This window comes from Acinonyx jubatus, chromosome A1 (genome assembly GCF_027475565.1).
Source record: "Acinonyx jubatus isolate Ajub_Pintada_27869175 chromosome A1, VMU_Ajub_asm_v1.0, whole genome shotgun sequence".
Taxonomy (NCBI): Eukaryota; Metazoa; Chordata; class Mammalia; order Carnivora; family Felidae; genus Acinonyx; species Acinonyx jubatus.
The window spans coordinates 113,552,004-113,576,312 of NC_069380.1; the positions used below are offsets into that span (position 1 = coordinate 113,552,004).

Sequence of the window (24,309 nt, forward strand, 5' to 3'; positions counted from 1 at the left end):
GACAGAAGAAAGAGGGTATGTCTGATGTTCCAGGAGCCTATAGGCTCAGGAGTTCTGAGTTCATCTCATCTGGCTGGGAAAAGGACAGCAATTCTATAGACAGATCCAGCAAGTTTAACAGGAAAAGCTGGTGAACTAGAAATGGGATGCCTCAGAGTAGGGGGCCTCTGGCCCTGTCTCTTATGGTATAATGGAATGGTCAAGTTTTTATCACAATTAGCCAGGCGTTGGAGGTTTTCATGACCCAAATGTAAATAACTCATACATCAATCCCTGCAGTCATATCACCTAGCCAATCACACTGGCTAGCAATGAAGCATTAGCACCTAAGCTCAAGCCACCATGCTGTAGCAAAGCCACATCATCCTGTTTATAAAACATAAGGCTTGTCGGTTTAAACTAATTTAGGAATCAGCACAGAAAGTCTTATTTTGAGGTGGAGGGTGGTTTAGTGAATAAGATGAAATGCTTGCTTGACATCCAGAGGTTGGAGAGCCACTGCTCTCATTGGAGACTCAGACATGTGAGCAATTATTTCAGTGCAGTGTAATAAATTCATGTCCAAAGGCACAAAGAACCATGTTGTAGGAGGAGAGTGATAAGTTTAGTAGGAGTAGTAGGAAGGTGTATCTGGTGGGAGTGTCTGAAAAGGGTGTTAGAGAGGAAGGTTGGGGCCTGGTTAAGAGGAGCCAGGCCAGGAGTAGCTTCTCAGGAAGCACAGCTGAGGAAAGAGCTGCTGATCCAGGGACTAGAGAGGTAGGGGGAGGCTTTCTTAAGGAGCTGGCTCTTGGGATGGGTCTCTTGCATAGCCCTCTGCTTTAAGGCCCTCTTCTCTCCTTCCTTTCTCTCTGCCCCACATTTCCTGTGTGTGCCAGGCCCAGAACATCCTTGCAGTCTGCTGCTCTAATTACTTCATTCCATTTTAATTCTGCTGAGTTAGGAGCCTGTGAACTCAAGAGGAAATTCACGCAAAATACCCAACAAATTGAATGTGCTGGCATTTCAGAAACACATCTGACCCTATCTGCCCCTTCATGTTCCCTTCCTCTTAGCACCTGCCCCCACCAGCCTTAGATTGAAAAATCAAGGATTAGGTGTGCTGGTGGGAAGAGGTGGTGGCACTATAGAGTAAGATATTAAATTTGACTGACCACTTGAGCCATTACCTTTCCAGGGAAGAGAGAGGGACAGGGTGGGGGGTTTCTGATGGGGGACTTTTCCTGGTCCCTTTCGAAAACTGGCAAGGCCCATCTCTGCAGCTCCAAAACATTGTGCCTATGTACGAATTGTGGTGTTTCTTCTTCCCTAGAGATATTTACGAATTAGGAGATACACCTTATTCCAAGCAGTTTGTTCATGGAGTTGTATAAAATGACCTCTTAAAATGAGGGGATTGCAGTTTGTAAGTCAGCAGTTCTCAAATTTTTTGGTCTTAAGATTCCTTCACACTCTTAAAAATTACTGAGGGTCTCCCAGAGCTTTTGTTGATGTGGGTTATATCTACTGACATTTGCTGTATTAAAAATTAAAACCCCAGGGGGGCCTGGGTGGCTCAGTTGGTTAGGTTTCCAACTCTTGATTTGGCTCAGATTATGATCTTATGGTTCATGGGGTTGATCCCCACATCTGGCTCCATGCTGACAGCATGGAGCCTGCTTGGGATTTTCTCTCTCCCTCTTTCTCTGCCCCTCCCCTGCTCACATGTGCACTCCCTCCCTCTCTCTCTGTCTCTGTCTCTCTCTCTGTCTCTCTCTCTCTCTCTCCAACACAAGTAAACTTAATGGGGAGCCTGGGTGACTCAGTTGGTTGAGTGTCCCACTTTGGCTCAGGTCATGATCTCACAGTTCATTAGTTTGAGCCCCATATCTGGTTCGCTGCTGTCCATAAAGCCCACTTTGGATCCTCTGTCCCCCTCTCTCTGCCCCTCTCCTACTTGCATTCTCCCCAAAATACATAAATATTAAAAAAATAATAAAGAAATAAACTTTAAAACAGTTAAAAAAATTAAAACCCAGAAATTAAAAGAATATTAATCCATTTAAAAATAACAATAACCCATTATATGTTAAAATAAATAACACATTTTGTTGAAAAGAACTATATTTTTAAAAAATTATTTTATTTATTTATTTATTTATTTGCATTTATTTATTTTTGAGAGACAGAGACAGAGCTCAAGTGGGGGAGGGGCAGAGAGAGAAGGAAACACAGAATCTGAAGCAGGCTCCAGGATGTGAGCACAGAACCTGACGCAGGGCTCAATCTCACAAACCATGAGATCATGACCCGAGCCAAAGTTGGACACTTAACTGACTGAGCCACTTAGGTGCCCCAGAACTATATTTTTTAAAACCAAAAACATTAGTGGTAAGATTGGCATATTTTGCATTTTTGCAAATCTTTTTAATACCTGGATTCTTATTTCTGCTTCTGCATTCTTTCAGTTTCAGTCTTTTGTTTTGGTTGAAGTATTTGAAGAGTTGAAAACAGGAATATTTTAGCTTTCACATAATGGTGGATCGTTTTCTTTGATACTACACCAAAACTCAACACATGGCAGTTTCTTAAGGGTTACTTGTGATGTGGAACCGAACCATATCAAATAATTCCTACTCTATTACAGTAAAATCCATTGGCTTATGCTTTGAGTAGATTTTTCAACATCACACATTGGTCATTTGGAAAATATAGATCCTTTGAGTTACACAGATCTTCCAAATGTTAATACATTTCATTATATAATATTTTAAAAATCATATTCATTCTACCACCATCAATCTCATCAGAGAAACCTTTAAGCACTGGGAACTCTCAAGCTCCTTGTGGCAGATACAAGTGTTCCAAAATTCTAATTTTTCCTTGAAAGCCTACATTTTATCATTGGCAACAAATACTGTTGGTTGTTTTCCTTGAAGTGACAGGCTTACTTTGTTCATTTGGGGGAAACTGTCTGCCATACACTCCTATCTGAATAATCTTAGTTTGTCTTTCAGTCATTCTTTCAAGTAAAAATGATGTTTCATGAGAAAAGAGGCTAGTTGAGCTTGAAACTGAAACAGTTGCAGAAGTGATTTCCCTGGAGACAACCACTGTACTTGGGTTACAGCAGAAGTGGTTTATGTGTACTTGGTATTTTTGCAGCCAGAATATTAGAAGGATATACTCAAGAGGTGAGATCTGGGGGGCACCTGGGTGGCTCAGTTGGTTTAGTGTCCATCTCTTGATTTTGGCTCAGGTCATGATCTCACAGTTACTGGGTTCAAGCCCCACATTGGGCTCTGCACTCACTGACAGCTGAGCCTACTTGAGATTCTCTCTCTCTCCCTCTCTCTCTCTCTGCCCTTTCCCTGCTCAGGTGTGTTCATGTGCATATTCTCTCTCTCTCTCTCTCTCTCTCTCTCTCTCTCTCTCTCTCAAAATAAATAAGTAAACTTAAAAAAAAAAGATTTGAGATTTAGGGGCCCCTGGCTAGCTTAGTCTGGAGAGCATGTAACTCTTGATCTCAGGGTTATGAAGTCAAGCCCTATGTTGAGCATAGAGCCTGCTAAGAAAAAAATGAGTTCAGATTTAGTAAAAATTAATAATATTTACTGTTTTATCAAGGACATTCCTAAGTGATAGTAAATTTATTTTTATTATTTTTATTTTTATTTATTTTTTTACTGCATGTGCATGGCAGTGAAGAATACAAGGACTGTTAGTACTTGTGTCATGCTTTGATTTCTGCTAAGGTATAAACTATTTTACCCCCTATTGTTTGTGTACTATCAGTGCAAATGTCAACACAGTGAAAAAGGCAAATAATGTCTTAATGGTATTATGAAAATAGCTCTGACCTTGTGGATGCTTAGGGTCTTGAGAACCACCCAAGGGTCCATGGATTATATTTTGAGAACCACAGGTCTAAATGACATGTCTGACTTTCTTAGGATTTGCCCCTGGATCTTCTTTTCTTCTCACTCTTTACTCTCCTTGGGTGAATTCCTCTACTGTCTTTGAACTACCTCTATGCAAATGACCCACACATTTATTTTTCTAGACCTGACTTCTCCTTAGGCTCCAGACCCATGTATCCAGCTGCCAATTTAACATCGGTATTGGACATCACAAAAGTTCCCCAAGGGCACCCTGTCCAAGAACTTGTGGTGTTCTTCCATGTTGTCTTCTATACAGTTATACAAGCTGGAATTCTCATCCTGACCACATTTGCTCTACCCCCATATCCAGTCTATCATCAAGTTCTGCTAATTTTACCTCCTAAATATCTTTTTAGTCCATAACTTCTCTCTATAGCCATCATTACCACCACTACCAAAGTCAAAGACATCATTATCTCTTGCTGGAATTACCACAATGGTCCCCCTTTATTGTAGTGAGTGATCTTTTTAAAACATAAATCGAATCATGCAAAACCCTGCTTAAACCCTTCAGTGACCTCCCATTGCTCTCAAGACAAAGATCAAGATCTTTAATATGTCTAACTCCCCAAACTGGGTCAGGTTCTTTGGTATATGCTCTACTGAAAAGATTCTTATCTTTAATAATGCTCATCATAGTTTGGTTTGTACTTATATATTCATGCAGGATTGTTTGATTAGTGTCTCTCCCTGATGAGATTGTAAGTTCGATGAGAGCAGACGTTCTGTAAATATTTGCTGAGTCCAAGATGGAATGAGGCCTAGGACAATTCCTCTGAACATAGATTAACCACTGAAAAATTAAATCTTTTGCCCCAGGCCCCTGAGTTGGGGGAAGACCCATTTTTATTTTCATTGTATCCTAGTATTTCAAAGAAAAATGCTGTCTTGTCCAATGCTTTCCATCAAAATGTCCTCCTAATCACAGGGGCACATTCATCTTCCTTTTGACATAGGAGCCCTTTTTGTTCTCCATCACTCATGCTGCCCATGGTTCTTGGAGAGGGTTAGCTAGCAATACTGGCCCTTCAGGAATAGAAAAGAGGATTCCTCATCTCTTCCCCAACTAGATGATTGGCTGGGAGGCCCACTTCAGCAAGAGAGAATAAAATATATCAAGTGGAGGTGCCAAGAGGAAAATAAAAAGAGAATGAGTCATGATGTTTGTCCTCAGGGAGAATTCAATCTGCTGCAGGAGACAGGACCACTTCTTGGAGTCCTTTTCAGCTGAGGTCAATATAGCACTGGAAGTGGCCTTTCCTGAAAGAAGAAAGGGAAACAAGCATTTATTGACCCATGTCAGGCACTTTGAGATTTGTTCTCTCCTTTAGTCTTCGCAACAGCAATATGAGGTAAGAATTATTGTCCCATTTGTATAAATGAGGAAGCAACAGAGACCCAGAGAGGTTAAGTAACTTACACACTTAATATAGTATATTAGACCTGTTTACTTACCCATTCCACAGCCCTCTTTAAGAGCTTCTGTACGGGCCAAAACTTGGCTGCAGGCCATATTATATACTACATGACACCTCCCCCCAACCCCTGCTTAAACCTCCATTTACCCACCTCTACCCTCTTCTGCCCTAGGTGATTGGACCAGAGGAGGTTCTGATCCAAGGTCAGTCATTTTATGGGCTGGCCAATTGCCTCTAATTTATGGCCTGATATAAAAAAGACAATCTAGGCCAATCAGATTCAGAGTCTAAAGCATAGAGTAACCCAGGAGTATCCAGAGCCTGGAAGAGAAGCCGACCTGCCCAGTGTAGCTGAATCACATTAAGGGTGGGTATGGCCTGACAAGGAAGAGCCAGGATCTCCAGCCAACAAGGAGTCTTGAATCTAGATTCTTTCCCAACTTCAGCATCTGCCCCTGGAGTGTTCAGAGAGGCCCCATTGGTTCCTCATACACACTGACATGAACCTTATATGTTTGAGTTAACTTGAGGGGGTCTCTTTGTCCATAAGAGTTAGACTCAAATGGTTATAGAGTAAGAGAGTCAGAATCCCAATTGAAGCCCATCTGATACACACCCTGAGCTCCTTTCATTATTTCACACTGCAGTGGGGAAGGCCCTAAAGAGTGTCAGGGGCCCAACACCCTGGAAATGAACAAAGTCAACTTTGGAGAGAGCTACCAATTTAAAGAAGGACATGTCAGAGACCCTCTCCTGCTGGGTGCTGTGAGGTCATCAAAAGACTGATGAATAGTGCCTGACCTTGCTTTGAGAAGTACAAACCACACGGGCTAGAAGCCCTCGCACTGCCAGCCATAGTTTGGTGTGTGACATCATGTATGAAGTCACTAGTCATCAGTGACATCACTAAGTGATGCCATTCCCATCCTGGGCAGCTCAGGTTGGGAAGCACAGAAGGCACACATTCGGACTGCGCAGACTAGGATTCAAGTCTTCTCCTTGCCTGTCTGTGCTTGGGAAAAGCAGCACTACTTTTCCTCAGTGTCCTCATGGGTAAAAATGGAGATAATTCTTATTCCACAGTAAGGATTACCAGAGATAAATATGTAAGACCCTACATCAAGGGGAGTTAGTGTTTAATGGACACAGAATTTTAGTTGGGGAAGACAAAAAAGTTCTAGAGAGGAATGGTGGTGATGGTTGCACAACATGAATGCACTTAATGCCTCAGAACTGCATGCTTAAAAATGGCAAGTTTTATGTTATATGTTTTTTACATGAAAGAATAAAGACTTTATGTTGATCTCCCATGTAGCAGGGCCTTATAAATGCTAGTTTCTGTCTTTATCCTCTGTAGCAGAAGCCAAGGTCCAATTAATCCCAGTGCCCTTAATCCAAGGCAACTCATTAGCTCTCTACCAAGGCCCTGAGGCATGCTCCCCTCCGCCTGCCCAGCCCCCTGCCCTAGAGAGCCTGACGCCCTGAAATAAAGTGTCCAGACCTGGGAGATAGGACTGTTTTGAGCTGAGCGCTTCCCAGGGCAAGAGGCCAGTTCTTGAGGCTGCTGGGGCAGAGCGGAGCTGGGTCAGAGATTTGAGCAGGCCCCGCCTGGGGATGCTGGGCCATGGGGCAGTGTCCAGAGCTCTGACTGCTGAGGCTCTCTCTCTAGATAGAGGAGCACCGAGGAGGGAGTCTCCTTGCCAGGAAAGAGTGAATCTCTGCTGGAAATTCCAGAGCTCTTCTGGGAGGCCTTCTTTCTCCTAGCCATCAGTTTTCTGATCACATCACTAGCGATACTCATTGTGTGCTCTGTGGAGCTGCCCCCACCCCTTCCTCACAGAAACCCCCACCTCTACCTCCCCCAAAGTTGGTGCCTGTGTTAATATGATGATGCTGTGATAATGGCCAGGAGATGGCTTCAGCTATCTGATTAAGCCCTCTGGAATGGCATCCAGGGCACTGTCTTAACTCTCCCTGATGAGCAGGCAGCCAGGGCCCAGGGCTGGAGCACAGGCTCTGGCTGGGAAATTGTATCGGGGAAAGCACTGAGGGGGAAAATTGGAAGTATCAGAATTTCCCAGGTTGCTATTCCACAGGGGCCAAACATCCTCAGCAGCAGCACTAATTATGATCCAAGAGAGTCAGGCCTGGCTGCCTAGCTTGCCCAGGCAGTCCTTGAGAGCAGCCTTGGGAGCCGGCAGGGCAGAGGCAGAGCTGAGGGAGGCCTAGGCTCCAGAACCTGGGGACTCTGGGAGATGAGAGACAGGAGGGTCATTCAGACATGTGGGGAGGGAGAGCTGGGTAGGGTTGCTAGGGGTCCTCATGTACTTCAGAATGTTTGCAACTGTGATAGGAAGGGTGGAAGTTACGTTGCTGGGATGATTTCTACCTGCCAGGAATTCAGAGTTGTCTCACTTCCGTTCTTCCTCTCTCTCTTGTCCTCAGTGCTCGTCTGAAAATTTTCTTGTCAGTGTGACCCATGACTTCCCTGTTGCCAATTTCAGCAGTCATGGTCATCTCTTAGTCTTTTGGGCAGCCACCTTGACATGGATGGTTGCTCGTTCCTTCCTAAAACACCCTCTTCATTTGGCTTCCATGACACCTCTCCTACCTCCGTTCTCCTACCTCCATGGTCTCCTGTGCTGGCTCCATAGCATCTTCCACATCTGCACGATGACCTGGGACTGTCATCACCACCACCACCCCTCTCTACCCTGGCACTCTCCCTTATCCACTCTCACTCCCTAAGTAATTACATCTATCTCAGGGCATTAAAGCCAGCTGTATGTTGATGAATCCCAAATGACTATCTTCAGCCCCTACTTCTCCCCTGAACTGTAGACTCATATCCAGCTGCTACTTGAAATTTCCATGTAAATGTCACTCATGGACCTCTCAGACTCACTGGTCCCCCAGTCTTCTGCCTTGTGATAAATGCAACTCTATTCTACCAGGCCTCAAACTTCAAAGTCATTCCTGGTTCTTCTCTTCCTTCAGTGCCCCCTTATCCAATTCCTCAGAAAATGGTATAAGTTCTGCCCTTTAAATTACTCCACAATCCCGTCACTAATCTCTAGATACACCACTCTTACCCTCATCAGAGCCACCATCATTACTTGCCTAGACAATTGCAATCGCTTCTGAATTGGTTTCAGTATAGATTAGGCTGTTTCAGGGTCTCTAAACACAGGGTTTTATACAAGATAGAAGATTTCTTCTTTCTCCAGTGTGAACCTGTGCATAATAGCCAGGTTGATACAGTCCTTCCACACTGTCAGGGACCGTAGCTTCTCAGGGCTTGAGGCTCTGTCATCTTCATCATGTGACTTCTATCTTGTGGCACAAGATAGCTGGTCCACCTGGCACTATTGTGCCCATGAGGTTTCAGCCTGTGGAGAGGGGAGAGGGAAGAAGTGGAGGGCAGCCCTCTTCCTTTAAGAACATGACCCAAAAGTTGCACCTATCCCTCTGCTCACATTCCATCAACCAGCATTTTGTCATATGGCCACATTTAGCTGCATGAGGGGTTGGGAAATGTAGTTCTCTTTGTGAGAAGCCTTGTGCTCAGCTAAAATGTGGAAAGAGAATGAATTTGGGGCAAAAATGTATAGGCTCTGCCATAGCTTCCTAAGTAGTTTCCCTGCTTTTGCTCTACCCCCTGTAGGTTGTCCTCAAAACAACCAAAATAGTCCTGTACCATGAGAATAGGTCACTCCTCTGTGCAGGACTTTCTAATGACTTTTTTTCTCATAATGAAATTTAAAATCCTTATTATTATCTGCAAGGCCCTATGAAATTTGAACACCAACTTCTTTTTTTTTTTTAATTTTTAATGTTTATTTTTGAGAGAAAGAGACAGTGCGAGCAGGGGAGGGGCAGAGAGAGAGGGGGACACAGAATCCTAAGCAGGCTCCAGGCTCTGAGCTGTCAGCACAGAGCCCGACGCGGGACTCTAACTCAGACTGCAAAATCATGACCTGAGCCGAATTTGGACGCTTAACCGCTTTACTGACTGAGCCACCCAAGTGCCCCTAGGCACCAATTTCTTTCTGATCTCATCTCCTGCCAATCTCCCCCTTGCTCACTCCACTCCTGCCAGGCTGACTCCTTGCAAAATGCCCCCACCTCAGGGCTTTGGCAGTTGCTGTTCCCTTTGCCTGGAGCACTCTTCTCCCAGATAGCTGCCAGTGTAGCTGCTTCACTCGCTTCTGGTATCTGCTCAAATGCTGCCTCTCACAGCAGCTTTTCTTGACTCCAATTCCCACTGCCCCTAGCCCCCTCACACTACTTTGTTTTTACCAAGGCAGTTGACACCACCTGAAATATTATATGTTTACCTACTTTGCATTTATTTCTCCCCACTAGAACACGAGATCTAGGGTCCACATAGAGCAGGTGTGCTATACGTGCTTGTTGAATGAGTGAATGGATGAAGATAGCAGTGCCTGGGCAGAAAGGTGGCAGGACAGGGTTTCCTTCCTAATCATTTCAGAGAGGACCCATTTCTTGATCTCTCTTGTATTTCTAGTGTGGCAGCAGAGACTCATTAGTGTCTTACTTCTGGGCACTTCCTTCAGTTCAATTTATCAAATATTCATTAGGCATCTCGTGTGTTAGGGTATCTAGTATGGTAGATATAAAAGGAGAATAAGCTATAGGCCAGATCTGGCCCTCAGGAAACTTACAGACTGGTTAGGAGCCTAAGTTTTGTCCTTTTTTTTTTTTTTTTTTTTTTCTTTGCAAGGTCTAAAGGTACCTATTCAGGTATGGTATAAAAAGTCATGGAAAAAGTGGCTCCTCTCTTTTTTTATGGCAGCACCATGAACTGGTGTGACCTGAATGGGGAAAGAGAAGAGGGTATGAAGAAAGGCTGCCCCCTTATAGGTTATAGTTGTAGGTTATGGTGGGCTTTTTCCTCTTACTCCCTGTGGAATAGGGCCTCGCTACTCATATGCTTAAGAAACTGTTTGAAGCAGTTATCATTCATTGGATGAGGAAAGAGACATGAGATGAATGGGGTGACCAGAAGGGTAGGGAGATAGAGGGGAGGGATGAGAGTCTTGAGGAGGCCCAGCTGGATGAAAAGGTAGCTCAGAGAAGTTGAGTAGGAGATATATTACATGAAATGATTGTCCATTATCCTTTCCTGCCCTTGGCAAAATGCAAAGGATCAGGGTTAGTTATTTTCCCCAGACTCCTTCGTGCAGGGCCACTTAGGCATTGCTATGACATTTACAGCCCAAGAAGATCAGAGGAAGGTGGCCTAGGTTTGGCTTTCCACACTGGGAATTGAATTTTTTTTCCCTTTTAATGAGGCTGCTTGTTGCATCCTCTCCTAATTTTTCTTTCTCTTGACATTCCCCTTCCATCTGAACTAGAGCCAAAAGCAGTGGTTCTCAAACTTAAACACACATTGCAACTACTTGGAGGGCTTATTAAAACAATGTTTTTTTAACACAATCTTGTCGGGGTGCCTGGGTGGCTCAGTCAGTTAAGTGTCCAACTTTGGCTCAGGTCCTGATCTCGCGGTTTGTGAGTTCGAGCCCTGTGTCGGGCTCTGTGCTGACAGCTCGGAGCTTGGAGCCTGCTTTGGATTCTGTGTCTCCCTCTCTCTCTGCCCCTCCCCTGCTCATGCTCTGTCTCTCTCTGTCTCAAAAATAAATAAAACCTTAAAAAAAATTTTTTTTTAACACAATCTTGTCACATCCAGAGTTTACTCATTCAGTAGATCTGGGATAGAGACTGAAAATTTACATTTATGGCAAGTTCTCAGATGATATTGATGTTGCTGGTCCCAACCATGTTGGGAGAACCACTGGACTAGAGCAACTAATTTGGGTCACAAGGTGCCTCATCCCTGATTGTCTGTTCCAGTCATTTCCCCCCATTCTCCAGCCACAGAGAGATTGGCCTTGAGTTATCACAAGATTAACTCAAGGATTTCCTGACCAATAGGGTTGTGGCCAAGTCAGACCCAGGAATCTCCCTCCCTGTAAATCTTTGAGAATTTCTTCCATTGCCATGTGTCGGGGTGAGTGAAGGTCTGTTCCCCTCCTGCCATAAATTCACCCTCCTCAGACAGGGAATCCCAAGACCTGAGAATAGCAGAAACTGTTACAGGTGGAGGCTGGGAGAACAACTGATGTGGAGTAAGCAGAGGGAACTCCCCTCCCACACTTCTGTTTCTTTGAGATTAAAATATTTGTTTCTTCCTGGGCTCTGGCTCATGCCAATGTCTGGGAAACCATTTATGCTTAATGTCTCCAACCCATTAGCTGCCCAGCATGGGGTTCTGCTAATCAGGCTCCTTAATGGCAGGGCTCTGAAGAGTGACACTGTGAGTGTCTGCACCAACTTCCCAGCCTCAGCTGGAGAGGAAGTGTCTAGACAAAGATCAAGGCCCAGATAGACTCAGAGGTGTCCTGAGAATGATTCATGCCAATGTTGGGAGCCCATGTAATAGTAACCCAACCTCCTGCCTCCATTTTGGTACACATGCCATAGTATGCCCTCTGATAACGTTAGCTGAAATAGCAAGACTCCTCAGTTCTACTCCAGCCTTCTCTGTCTTCATATTCGAGGATAATAGGCTCCTTTGGAAACATATTCCTGCACCAGGGGCCTTCATTCAGCATTCATTGAGTACCCCTATGAATGAAAGTCTCTCTTCTGCATTACCCCCTTCCCCCTTCAAAATCCAAAAGCCCTTATTTTGTTCTGTCACCGCGTAGATGATGAGGGCCTTTGGCCTAGAATCTAGGGGATCCCTGAGAATCATTTAACTCTAAGACTCTGTGGTTCTATATTGCTGCTTCTTCTACAGCCACTCTTGAAGAGTTTGGGTTCTGTGGCTTTGATCTACAGAAGGAATATTTGGAGTACCTTCATTTAAGGGTGACCAGATCCCAGCCAAGAGGCCATGACTTGAATCCATTCTCAAAGTATTTTTCTCTTGCTCCTCTTTGACATCTCATGATGTTTTTGGTCCTACTAGATAACTCAAACTACTGGCAGCTCCATAAAATGCTAGGAGGCAAAGATACCACCCCCGGCCCGTCAACACACACCCCTTCAATGAAGCACTTGAAACAGGAGGTGGGTCTCTATTATTTTTTTTATGTTTTATTTATTTTTGAGAGAGCACAAGTGGGGGAGGGGCAGAGAGAGAGGGGTGGAGAATCTGAAGCTGGCTCTGTGCTGACAGCAGTGAGCCTAATGTGGGGCTCAAACTCACGAACCGCGAGATCATGATCTAAGCTGAAGTTGGGCGCTCAACCTACTGGGCCGCTCAGCTGCCCCATAAGTCTCCGTTATTAAGAGGCATGAAGGGAGCCAGCAAGTGCCATTGACTACTTCATGTTCACCCTCTCCTCATTTCTCCAAACTTCAGGGGCTAAAACAGATTAAACATTTTTTTTCTTTCTTTCTTTTTTTTTTAATGTTTATTTATTTGTGAGAGAGAGAGGGAGAGGGAGAGAGAGAGAGAGAGAGAGACAGAGTGCAAGTGGGGGAGGGGCAGAGAGAGACTGTGGTACAGAATCTGAAGCAGGCTCCAGGCTCTGAGCTGTTAGCACAGAGCCAGATGTGAGGCCTGAACTCAGAAGTTATGAGATCATGACCTGAGACCCAGTCAGACGCTTAACAGACTCAGCCACCCAGGTACCCCTGAACATTTTTAATGGGAACCCCAACACTGAGCCCCAATAGCCATCAGAATCACAGGGATAGATAATGCTGACTTTTCTCCTTCTAGGCACGGAGAGCTCATACAGGCGCCTGTATTTCAGGCCACCAGTTAACTAGCTGGTTGGCCAAGAGCTTGGGAGCCTCCTCTTTTTCGCTATTTCCATCCTGGCTCCTCAGCCTCAGGTCTGAGCCATGGGGAACCCTCTCCAATCTGCTGGAACAGAACATCACAAGCTGCTCCTGTTGTGGTCTGGGCCGCCAGCTCTCCAGCCTGCTGCTGCTGGAAGAAGACTATGATGTTAGAATCAGTCCACAGCATCCCTCTACATGCCAGTCCCTTCATCAGGGGAGGGGGGGCCATTTGGAAAGAATCACATCTGAAGCAGGCAGTTTGGAAAGCAATGGGGAGAATGGATGAAAGAACAAGTGCTCAAGTCACCAATTGGGCAGAGCCATGTTTCTGCCAGGCCACTTGTATGTATGCTTTTCCCACAGCCCAGCCTTCCCACATGGCCTGCCCAGGCCAGTCTGCCCAGCTCTCATCCTTTCTCCTGCTCCTGGGACCTGGAGAAATGCCAGCATTTCTCTTTTCTGACCCTCTGCCTTTGGGGCCCCATCTGGCCCATTCCCAAAATATGAACCTCCCAGCTGGAGGCTGGCTTGCACAAGGCAGGCATTATAAGCAGGGCAGGGGCTAGAATCGTAGGTCTGAGCTGATGATCCTGTGTTCTAGAGCCAAGGGTAGGGTAGGCACACTTAGCAACTGAAATGTCATCTGCTTCCTGGCTCCCTTTTCTACCAGGACATAATCTGCCTGAAGCCGTCTGTAGACTTGGAAGACTTGTGCTTAACTCGGATCTGTCCCTTTTTTAGCTGCTAGTTTTGGCAAATTGACCCCTCTGGGTGTCCACTTCCTTTTCTGTAAAATAAAGGCATTAAGTAGGGTAATTTGAGAATGAGTGATAAACTGGGAACTGCAGCACAGATCTTAGTTATTCTTCTCATGCCCTGTCCCTTTGGATCCCCCAGGATACTGGTCATACAGGAGATGCTCTCTTGTCTGCCTGAGGGGTCAGGATGCTCCTAGGAGGCAGCCCCATCCTGCCTAGGAGCAGCCAGAGCCCTGAAACTTCCAGGAAGGATTACCGTGAGCCCCTATCTGTTTTGTTTTTCTAAGGATGCAAGGTAGAGAGGATGGGTGGGAAGAATTTAGATCAGGGAAGGCCTTGGGGGGGGGGGGGTAAGGTGAGGAGCTGAGGTCTCATTTCCATTGTTTTGCCCTGGAGGCCCCAGAGTCTGTGTGTGCTAGGTTTTTCTCCTGCCTGGCTCTGGCTGGGTTTGAAGGAGGAATCCCCACTGAAGATTGATGTCACAGACTTGCCTTCCCCTCTCCCAGCCTCATCCTTGGTGATTTAAAGAAATTATTTGGACATAAGAGTTAATGGAAGTAGGTTGCTAGTGTGTGGGTGAATTCATCACTGTCTCCCTGCATTCCAAGAGCAGATCTGTCTTTCTGGGCGAGATATCCTAGAGTGACTTTCCAAGGTCTGGAGAATAAAGGCTACCTTGGGAGGGCAGGGTTGTAGCAGGCTGGGTAGGGATTTGGGGCCGCAGAGATGACCACAAAGTGCAAAGTGTCTGAGGGATTGACTGGGAGTGCTTTCTTTCCCTTTTGTTCTTTAATTTATGGGGGGAAGGGAGGCAGAGAGTATTGGCATTGCGGAGAATGCTGCTACTCCAGACCCCCCCACCCCAGCCCCCATCTGTCTCCTGCCCTGGGAAGTAGACAAACCCCTGCAGTCCACCGCTCAGGGTGAGGAGGGCTGTTTTTGCAGCTGTTGTTGGCAGTTATGAAAGAGGTGGAGAGGAGGGGAGGTAGAGGGGGAATGTTTGATGGGGTGGTGCTCTGGAAGGAAGAGAACTAGCTCTCCTCCCTTCCATTCCCATCCTCCCCCTCAGCACTTCCTGGAGGTGGCATTCAGGCAGGGAGCTCTTTTGAAAGCACAAAGACCTAGTGCTGTAAGGCTTGGAGGCTGGGAGGCAGGGGGGATGAGAAGAGGGGAAGATAATTATGCAGGTGGGGGCAAGAGAGGACTGCTACCCCCTCTGACCCCACACTCAGCCAGGCCTTCCTCACAATCTAAGGGTGAGCGAGTACATGAGTGAGTGCGTGTGTGAGTATTCACATGAGTACACTTACACCTACATTTCGCATGTGCACAGAGATGCAGCTATGAAATGTTAGCGGGAGAATGACTGGACATAATGTTGAGGCTTGTTCCCCACCTTGCCAGCCTGTGACTGGTTTCTTTCAAATATTTGCTGGGTCTTACTTGGTCATCTCTCCACTCCTTAATCTTGCTTCTGCCTCTTTTGTCAGTTTCTCCAAGTCCTGTCTCTTTCCCCCGTCTTTCCATCTCTGATCTTGAAAATGGGAAGTGTTGGAAGAAGCCCCTGTCTCCTGGCTGCCACTATTTAGGATGCAGCAAGATGGGTTTAAATCAGATTAAAAAAAGAACTGGGAGCAGGGAGTAGTGTGTGGTTGGGACAGAAAACAACCACTAGGGATTGGCTGTAGAATCCTATAGGCTCATAGAATGTTGGAGCTCCACAGAGACCTGAAGAATCTTCAAGTCTCTCCTGAGCTTACAGACATAGAGCCAGAGGTCTTTTGGGAAACAGCTATTGATCTGTGTAATCAATAGTAAATTTGGATGTGTCACACTGGCACCTGGGGGAGTTGTTGGGGAGAACTCTCCTGTCTTCCCCAAGGCTGACAGAGACCCCCCCCCCCCCCCCCCCCCGTCCAGCCATACACTGACTGAGATGATTCTCTGAGTGTGGCACAGCCTTTTCTTTCTTGAGGCTCAGATGAGGCAACTGATTTTGCTCCAGAACATGAATTGTCTCTTGAAGCCAGAAACATCTGCAAACTGGACATCTTCCTCAGAGCACTGTGCATGTGCCCAGAGGCCCTAGCCTAGGCCACTGCAGGGGGGGACCCTACAGGTCCCCATTGTGTCTTTCCCCCAGGTCAACAACTCTCTGCTCATTCCTCTCCTCAGTGGCCCCTCGGGAATTCTAGCTCTGATTCAGGCTCTGGCATTGTATAGGGGAGGCAACATAAAGCATGGCCCCTTCTGTTGGGACAAGTATAATCTGCTTTAACACTCCTTCCTTCCTCTAGCCCTGAACTGGCTTCAGCCAAGTCAGACAGCAGGGGGCGCTGCTGGGTCATCCCAAGGAGAGGATTCTGGGCTGCTGTCTTTAGCCTGGAATCTGAGAACACTGGAAATTTTGTCTGTCCACTTGTCAATCTGAGGGTGAGCAGGGCAGGCCCTTTGGGAACTGGAAGCAATCTTTTTTTGGCAGACAGAGAGAGAGGCTTGAGAAAGAGTCTTTTCTAGCTTGTCCCTGAGACTCCTTGGGCTGGAAGGAAACTGCCCCTAGGAGGTCAGTTTGTAGGGCAAATCTCCATCTAGGAACCATGGCCAAGCCCAGGTGGGTCCCAGTTTGGGAACAGTGTAATTCCTGGCCTCTTGATAGTCCCTAGAAGCCACCTCTGGTTTGGCCATCTTTGGGGGGCTGAATTTTCTTCTCAATGACTTCAAGATTAATCTGTGTTGCCATTTTTTTTTAATTAAAAAAAATTTTTTTTTAATGTTTATTTTTGAGAGAAAGAGAGAGAGAGAGAGAGACAGAGCACGAGTGGGAGAGGGGCAGAGAGAGAGGGAGACACAGAATCTGAAGCAGGCTCCAGGCTTTGAGCTGTGTTGGCACAGAGCCAGACATGGGACTGGAGTTCACCAACTGCAAGACCGTGACCTGAGCCGAAGTCAGACGCTTAACCAACTGAGCCACCCAGGTGCCCCTAATCTGTGTTGCTATTGCCCATGCCCTGCCTACTAGGTTCTTCATCAAGGGAAGAAAAAAAAAACAGAAACAAAACAAACAACCTTTTTCTCTTTCAGATCTGTCCTCTTGGACATATCTAGGAGTCAGAGGTGGGGTGAAGCAGGGAGTGCTGAGCAGGGGTGTGGTACATTCCTGACCTGAAGGTGACATACCAGGGGCTTTCTGGGCAACCACTTTTCTCAGGGAAACCTCGGAAGGGGGCAGCTTCCCAAGGCCAAGCTCCTGCTTCTTTTCCATGTGTCCCTCAGGCTTCATTATCCCTACTTAGTCATCCCAAAGCCACTGGCCCTCAAGAGTTCATCCTGTCCAGTAACAGGGCCTGTGTGGGCACTGATGTATGGGCACAGGGAGGGTGACACCTGTATCATGTTACACAGCCCCAGAAGAAAAGCCTGGCCTTTAGCTTCTAGCACCTCCAAGTTTTCTCTGTTCAAATAATGAGGGGAGAGTCCAGGGCATGGTGGCTGGTGTGGAAGATAGGATCTCTGGGCTGGAAACAAAGGCTTTGTTGCCAGCAGAGCTGAGGACACAGGCCCAAATCTGTGAATTTATTCTGGGGAAGGACATGACTGAGTCATCCTCAGACCTGGTTTCTAACATCAGAACCCAGAATCACTGGTTCTGTCTAGAGTCTGGCTCTGCAGGAGCCCCACCTCATCCCACAAGGCCTCGGGGGTGCTGTGAACATTAAAGCAATAGGTCTTCCAGGATACGGAGGAAGGGGGTAAGAGGAAGAGAAAGACAAAGACAGTTTTGGGGGCCCTGGCTGGGTCCAGCATGAGAAGTACTTCACTTTCCTTAATATCTTAGGGGTCCTGAGCAGCTCCACCCCACAGCTCCACCCCACCCCCATGGAGTCATTCACTCTCAAGCTCTCCAGGGCAGTTGAGGTTAGGGATGGGATCTTCTTTGATTGGAAGTCTGCAGAGAAGCAAAATCTGTAGTTTGCATGTAGCCCTTTCCCTATGTCTCCCAACTCTGTCAACTAGGACGCTCTCTGAGATTTCACGTGAAGTTCTTCCATTTGCAGTCTTAGCCCACCCTTTAGCTTGTGGCACACCTTGGAGACCCCTGGGACACCCACCTGTGCAATTCACACTGTTGGATAAGTGAGGCACAGATGTGTGGAGCAGGCTGACAGGAAGAAGACTGCGTCACAAATTAGCCTTATTCATTGGTCTCAAAGGTCAGAATTGTGACTGGCCCCCGAAGGCCGTTGATATTGGTCAGGGAGGAAGATCTGAGAGTTTGGTTATCAGTCTGCAGTTGACTCAGCCATATCCAAGAACTCACGGAAGTGAGATCTCAGCTGGATCAATGGACAAAAGACAGATGCCTTTAAGAGGGATTGTAGCCCCACCCACGTGGTCCTCTCATCCATTCTCTGATGTCCCCTCCCCTAGCCTGGCATCTGACCCTCTGTGCGGAGATAAAACCTTTTTCCATTCTAAATGACCCTTTACCCCTTTTCTGCAGGATGCTAGGCATTAGCTGGACATCAGCTAATCACACAGAAGCTCAGGCTCCTGAGATGGAAATGAAGGAGTGCAGAAGTCAAAGTCATTCCTGGTCCAGAAGCAAGTTGAGCATTCACTGGCATGGCCACTGGGAAGGACCACTCCAACCCTTGTGATTCCAGAAGCCTCATTTTCAAGGCCCCTACTGCTTAAGGAACTAGGAGTTTGGGCCATCTCAGTAATGGCTCCTTGATATATAATCTGAGGCTTTAGGGGAAGAGGGATACAGGAATCAAAAATAACAACTCCTGTTCATTGAGCACTTTCTATAGATAAAGTGTTGGTCTAAGCATTTCACATGCTTTGCCTTGTGTAATCTTCAAACGAGTCACTGAATTGTGATCCCTCTTTTATAGATGAGTAAACTAGGCACCCACTTAATGATAATAAAAATTAAAATAGTATTATGAATGAGAAAAATTTAACAGCTTTAATGTTTTTTACACTGATCCAGTGCCAGGCCCTGTGCAAGCATATTATATATATATATGATATCAAGTCCTGACAGTTCATCATATTATCCCCATTTTCAGCTAAGGAAACAGACTGAGGGAAGTGACTTGCCTGAGGTCACTGGATTTCAGAAAGTGACCGAGCCAAGAGCCAAACTCGCTTCTGTGTGATTCCAAAGCAGCCTGAAGCCACAATTCCTTAGCAACCTCCCAAGGAGGCCATCATGGCGAGGACAGGAGGTTATGGAAGAGAATCCCATTGGCCTTTAAAAGCAGAGGTACCCTGGCTTATGAGCTGGGCCATGAGCTACAAAATCTGCCATTATGGGAAGCTGTGGGAGAGACACCGCCCCTTCCCACTGGGCAGTGAGGGAAGCTTTAATGCCGTCTTCTCACCCACCTGGTAATGGGCCGTGTAAACTCACAAACTGCAGGAAAACAGTTCCTTGAACAGGGATGCAGAGGATGTTTGCTCTGGTCCAAAGCCTCTGCCTCCCTGCTCACCCTGAGATGTGGGGCTGTTGTCAGTCTGCTTTCTCTCCATTGTCACTGTGAATCCTGCTGGGCTGTCGTTGCCTTGGTAACTTGCTGGGAAGCTCTTGAGGCTTTCTAAAACCAGAGAGGGCTGTGGAAGGAGGAACGAGCTCTGCTGGGCTGCCCAATCACAAAAGGGAAGAATCTATCCCCGTGTTTGCTGCCCTTACCAGCCACACAGACAGTCCTTCCTTGGGTTTTACCTCAGCCTCTTCTGTTGCCTCCACAGGAGCTTCGTAGCTTTTGAGGCCGGGCCTGAGTGGGGGGCGGGGCGGAGGGGAGCATTCACTGGCATGGCCCTGTGCTGCTCTGCCCTTGGAGTTGGTTCCCACTGTTGTCAGACAGAGCTGCTTGGACTTCTGGTTGCACCTGTACCCTGGCCCTGAAATGTTAATTGGTTTATGAAGTTCACTGCCTATTTTTATGAGACAGATAATTATGGTAAGGGGAGGTCAGGCCCTACTCTGCTGGACTTTGCGGGGCCTCCAGTACTCCTGACTCCCTAGTCAGAACCCAGGCAGACTGATGGGATCTGGGTGGGCAGGAGCAGGCCTAGGCGTTGGGGAGGGGCCTGGATATACTCACCATGGGACAAGGGGCCAAGCCTTCAGGCTTGTAGTCCCTGTGATGGGATCAAGGAGGCGAATGCACACCTGCCACATAGTTGAAGTGGGTACCTGCAGATGCTGTCCTTGGGTGAGAGAGACAGAGGTGTGGCTCTCCTTCCAGGGGCCTCTGGCAGCTCTTAGGCTTCCTAAGGGATTCCTACATGGGGCTGCCTCTGGCTGTGCCAAGAAATCCTTAATCTTGACACCATTGTCACCTGTGGAACTGTTTCTCCCCTTGCCCCCCTCTCTGTTTTGGGCCTCTTCCTTTCTTTTCTCCTATAGTCTGAGTCTGAAATATGGCCTCTTTATTTGGCCAGTCTCTATAACTGATCTCTCTTTCTCTCTTGGTCTTTCTCCCTCTGTCCTAGTCCAGGATTAATATCTCTATCTCTATCTCTGTGTGCCTCTTTATCTCTCTTTATCTCTCTCTCTCTCTCTCTCTCTCTCTCTGTCTCTCCCCTTCTCTCCTTCCCAGGTGGGAATAGACTTGCTGTCCACTGGAAGGCAGCTCCCTCATGGGTTTTACTTCTGGCACAGGTAGGGTCTGCTGTGGGGAGTAGACAGTGCAAGAAATTCCACTGAAACTGGGATGGCTCCCCTCCAACCCTCAGGGAAAGCAAGAACAGGGAATGAGGGGGCAGAGGTTTATGGGCTTCTCTCCAGGGTACGATCTGATGTACAGTTTTGTGACTCCCAGGTCGTCTGAGTGGCCTGTCCTGTCCCTAGACCAGGCCGAACATCTGTGTGCCCTGCATCCCTTAGCCCTCTGGGAAGGATCTCTGACAATCTACTCTGGCTCTAAGTACTGTCTGTCTGTCCTCATGCCCTCCTCCAAAGGGGGAGAAGGTGGCTGACCCATTCATGGCAGATGTATCACTGCACTTTCAGACCCAGCCGGTTGCTGGATCTGGCTGGCAGTGGGACACGATGACCTCAGGAAGACACCAACCTACTCGATATATTGCCAAATTCCCTCCTCCCTTGCTTTCTTCCTCAGTGGCCAGCTCCCCAGGAGTTGCTTCCCCTTTAAACTAAGTCCAACCTTGAAGGGAAAGAAGGAGGGAGGAATGAGACTGGAGCTGCTCAGGTCAGGAGGGCCTAGAGTCCCAACTACAGAGGCCAGGCCCTCCTCCTTCTGCTCCTCCATTCAATTAGCTAATGTCTGTAAAGGGCTGGGCGGCAGAAAAGCCCCATACAAATGTTGAGCACAATTTCATTTCCAAGACTCGCCAAGAATGTATTTGCAGACTTGAGCGAGAGGTCACTGGGCCTGCCTGGGACACAGGGAGGACTCCCTGCAGGGGAGGACAGAGGTCCTGGGAGGCCAGGGCAGGGGAATGAGAGGCCACGATGGAGGCCAGGGTCCCAGACTCCTTGGTCTTCCAGCTGAGCATCTTGGCACCAAACCTGCTTTCCACTGGCCTCCACCCTTCCTGACTCCCAGGGTCCTAGAGGTTCAGCCTTCTCTGTAGGGACCAGCCTTAGAGACTTGCTATCCGGAAATTATGTGGCTATTCACAACAGCTAATATTTATTGAACACTTACTGTGTGTCAGGCTGTGCTAAGGGGGCTCTATCTGTCCAGCCTGGGGAGAAATAGCTGCTCTTGGTGGCAGTAGAGTGTAGGATAGGAACTTTCCAGTAAAGCGGCCCCCTTTGCTCCACTTGAAACCTTTAGAAGGGGGGTGTCACTTTTCTGACCAATGAGAAGAGATTCTGCTTTGTAATCCAGGTCCCTCCAGTGTCGATGCTCTGCAAGTTTCTGAACTCTCCTGTCCTTTCCCCAGTGACAACTCACCTGGTCCTAAATCCATTATTAAAGATCCTTGGGGCCAATTAGCCTTGACAGGTTCCATGTCCAAAGGGACAGCTTTCCAGTTTTTGGTGTTCCAGGGCCTGCTTATGTGAACCTGTCCATCTCAGAATTCTGTGCATCTGATACTGAGGAGTGGCCACATTCCTCCATTTCTGGGCAGGACTTGGCTTTGCTTGGGGGTCAGAGAGGCTGAGCCTGGGAGAATGGAATAGCCAGCCTCCTCTTTCACAGTTCCATTGCCAAGGTGAGTGCTTTGGGAAGGTGAGAGAGAGAGAGAGAGAGAGAGAGAGAGAGAGAGAGAGAGAGAGAGAGAGAGATTGAGCTTGAGCGCAAAGCAGAGAATGGGAGAAAGCAGGGTTCAGGAAGAGACATGCAGGCCAGACTGGGAATATTGATGTTTCTAACATGTCCTGGGCCTCCTTTGTCTCCAGCCCCTCATTCTCTAAAATCTGAACAGAGCTGGAGTGGGCTTTCTGAGAGACAAGATCCTTGAGCCCCCAAACCTGGCCAACCTCTCCTGTTTCCCTAGTTGTTCTTCTCTGGCTTCCCTCCAGAGCCCAGGGGCCTCCAGGTGTCATCAGTTCATTATCATTCAGGTAAAAGTCATTAGTCCTTGAAAAAGTATGACTCCCCAGCTGAGGCCAGCCCCCCATCTCCACCTGAGGAGAGGAGTACAAATGTTTGGAGACCTCCTTCGGAACTGTAGGGAGAGATATACACAGTTGCACAGACACAGACACACTGATGCTTATTCCCAAGGGTGTGTGCACACACCCTTTTATGTCCTTTTATGTACCCCCTTTACTCATAGGCACATTTTATGTGCTCAGGGGTAGTTACACCAGAGAGCCCACAGAGCTGTAGCTGCTCTCTTGCTTACCATCCCTGAGATTCACTCCTCATCTTGCAGCATCCAGCAGCCTCAGCCTCCTGCACACCCAGAAGCCAGGCTTCCCAGACCGGTGGGGGAGGGGAACGGAATGTAGAAGCCGAGGTTAGAGATCTGCAAGTTCCATTAGCCACAAGAAGCATGTCTGGAATCTAAAAGCACAGGGACAAGGGCGCTGCGGAGCAATTCCTGACAGCGTGTTCACATTTCCCGCCCCCTCCCCTGCTAGGAAGCTCCTCTCGGTCAATAAAGCCATTTAGGGATTAGAGCAGCTCCCTCAATAAAAGCTGCTTATTCAAAAGGTGCTTTCAGTTAATTTGCATTTACTTTATGGATATTATAATGCGTGGAAGAGCTGCCTCCTCAGACTCCCTTCGCTGTCCCCATTTTGAGTCCCAAGCCACATACTCTCTCTTCATTCCATGCCCCTCTCCCCTGCCCCAACCAGTAGGCACTGTTGGGGCTGAGCCATGCTTCGAAGCAACCCAGGGACCCTGATGAAGAGTGGGAGGTGGTGAACGCTGGCCACTGACCCATGGTTCCTGGAGGGGCAGCCCCAGGGACAGCTAGAAGGGGCCAAGCCGAAAGAGTTTTCCCAAAAGAGAGGAAAGACCCAGGCCCTGGGGGAACTGTCCTAGTTCCTGAACTCCTGGGGAAAAACTGATCTGACTGCTGTTTGTAAGTGGAGACGCCATGGGGCTAAGCAGAATCAGCTTTAACTCCTAACACTTCCTCTGGCAGCACCTCCCGTACATTCAGTTTATTCAGAGAATATTTAATTAATGCCTATTATGTACCAGGCTTTATGCTAAGCACCTGGAATAAAGTGGTGAATATGACAGTATGGCCCCTGCCCTCCAGAAATTCTGGTCTAGTGGGGAAAACCCACGAAAAATGAGCCAGTGAATATACAATTTCAAATTATATAAAATATAATCGGTACTATAAAGTGAACAAACGGTGCTGATAGGAAGAGGGACCTACTTAAGATGGGTGGTGGGAAGGGTGGTGACAAGAAACAGAGCTGGAAGAATAGGAGCCGTGGGAGAAGCATTTCAGATTGTAGGAACTGCCATTGCAAAGGCCCTGTGGCAGGAGTGTTGGTGAAACAGAATGCAGTGAGGGGAGGAGTGGTATCCAGTGAGGGTACTATGGTTTAAGATGGGCAAGCTCAAGTCTCATGAGCCATGGTAAGGAATTGGGTATTATCCTAAGGGTGGGGCCACCTGAGTGGCTCAGTCAATTAAGTGGCCGACTCTTGATCTCGGCTCAGGTCATGACCTCATGGTTCGTGAGCACAGAGCCTGCTTGGAATTCTGTCTCTCCATGCCTCTGCCCCTTCCCAGCTTGTACGTTGTCTCTCTCTCTCTCTCTCAAAATAAATAACTAAACTTAAAAGAAAAACAAAAAAACTATATCCTAAGGGTGGAGGGAAGCTGACAAAGAATTTTAATCAGGGACAAAAGGCATGACTTGACGTCCATTCAGCAGGAATGTGTGTTAGAAGGGTAGTAGTGGATGCAGATCAATGAGGAAGCTATTGCTATCATCCTAGCA

At 47.3% G+C, this 24,309-nt stretch overlaps 1 long non-coding RNA gene across 1 annotated transcript in view; it reads left to right on the forward strand.

The window, feature by feature from the left end:
* LOC113604468 (uncharacterized) overlaps nucleotides 1-20,151 on the forward strand; it is an 86,531-nt gene extending 66,380 nt beyond the window's left edge. Inside the window, exons 2-3 of the long non-coding RNA XR_003426413.2 lie at nucleotides 12,330-12,430; nucleotides 18,413-20,151. This is a non-coding gene — a long non-coding RNA (uncharacterized LOC113604468). The remainder of the gene's footprint in view (nucleotides 1-12,329; nucleotides 12,431-18,412) is intronic.
* Nucleotides 20,152-24,309: the final 4,158 nt, after the last annotated feature.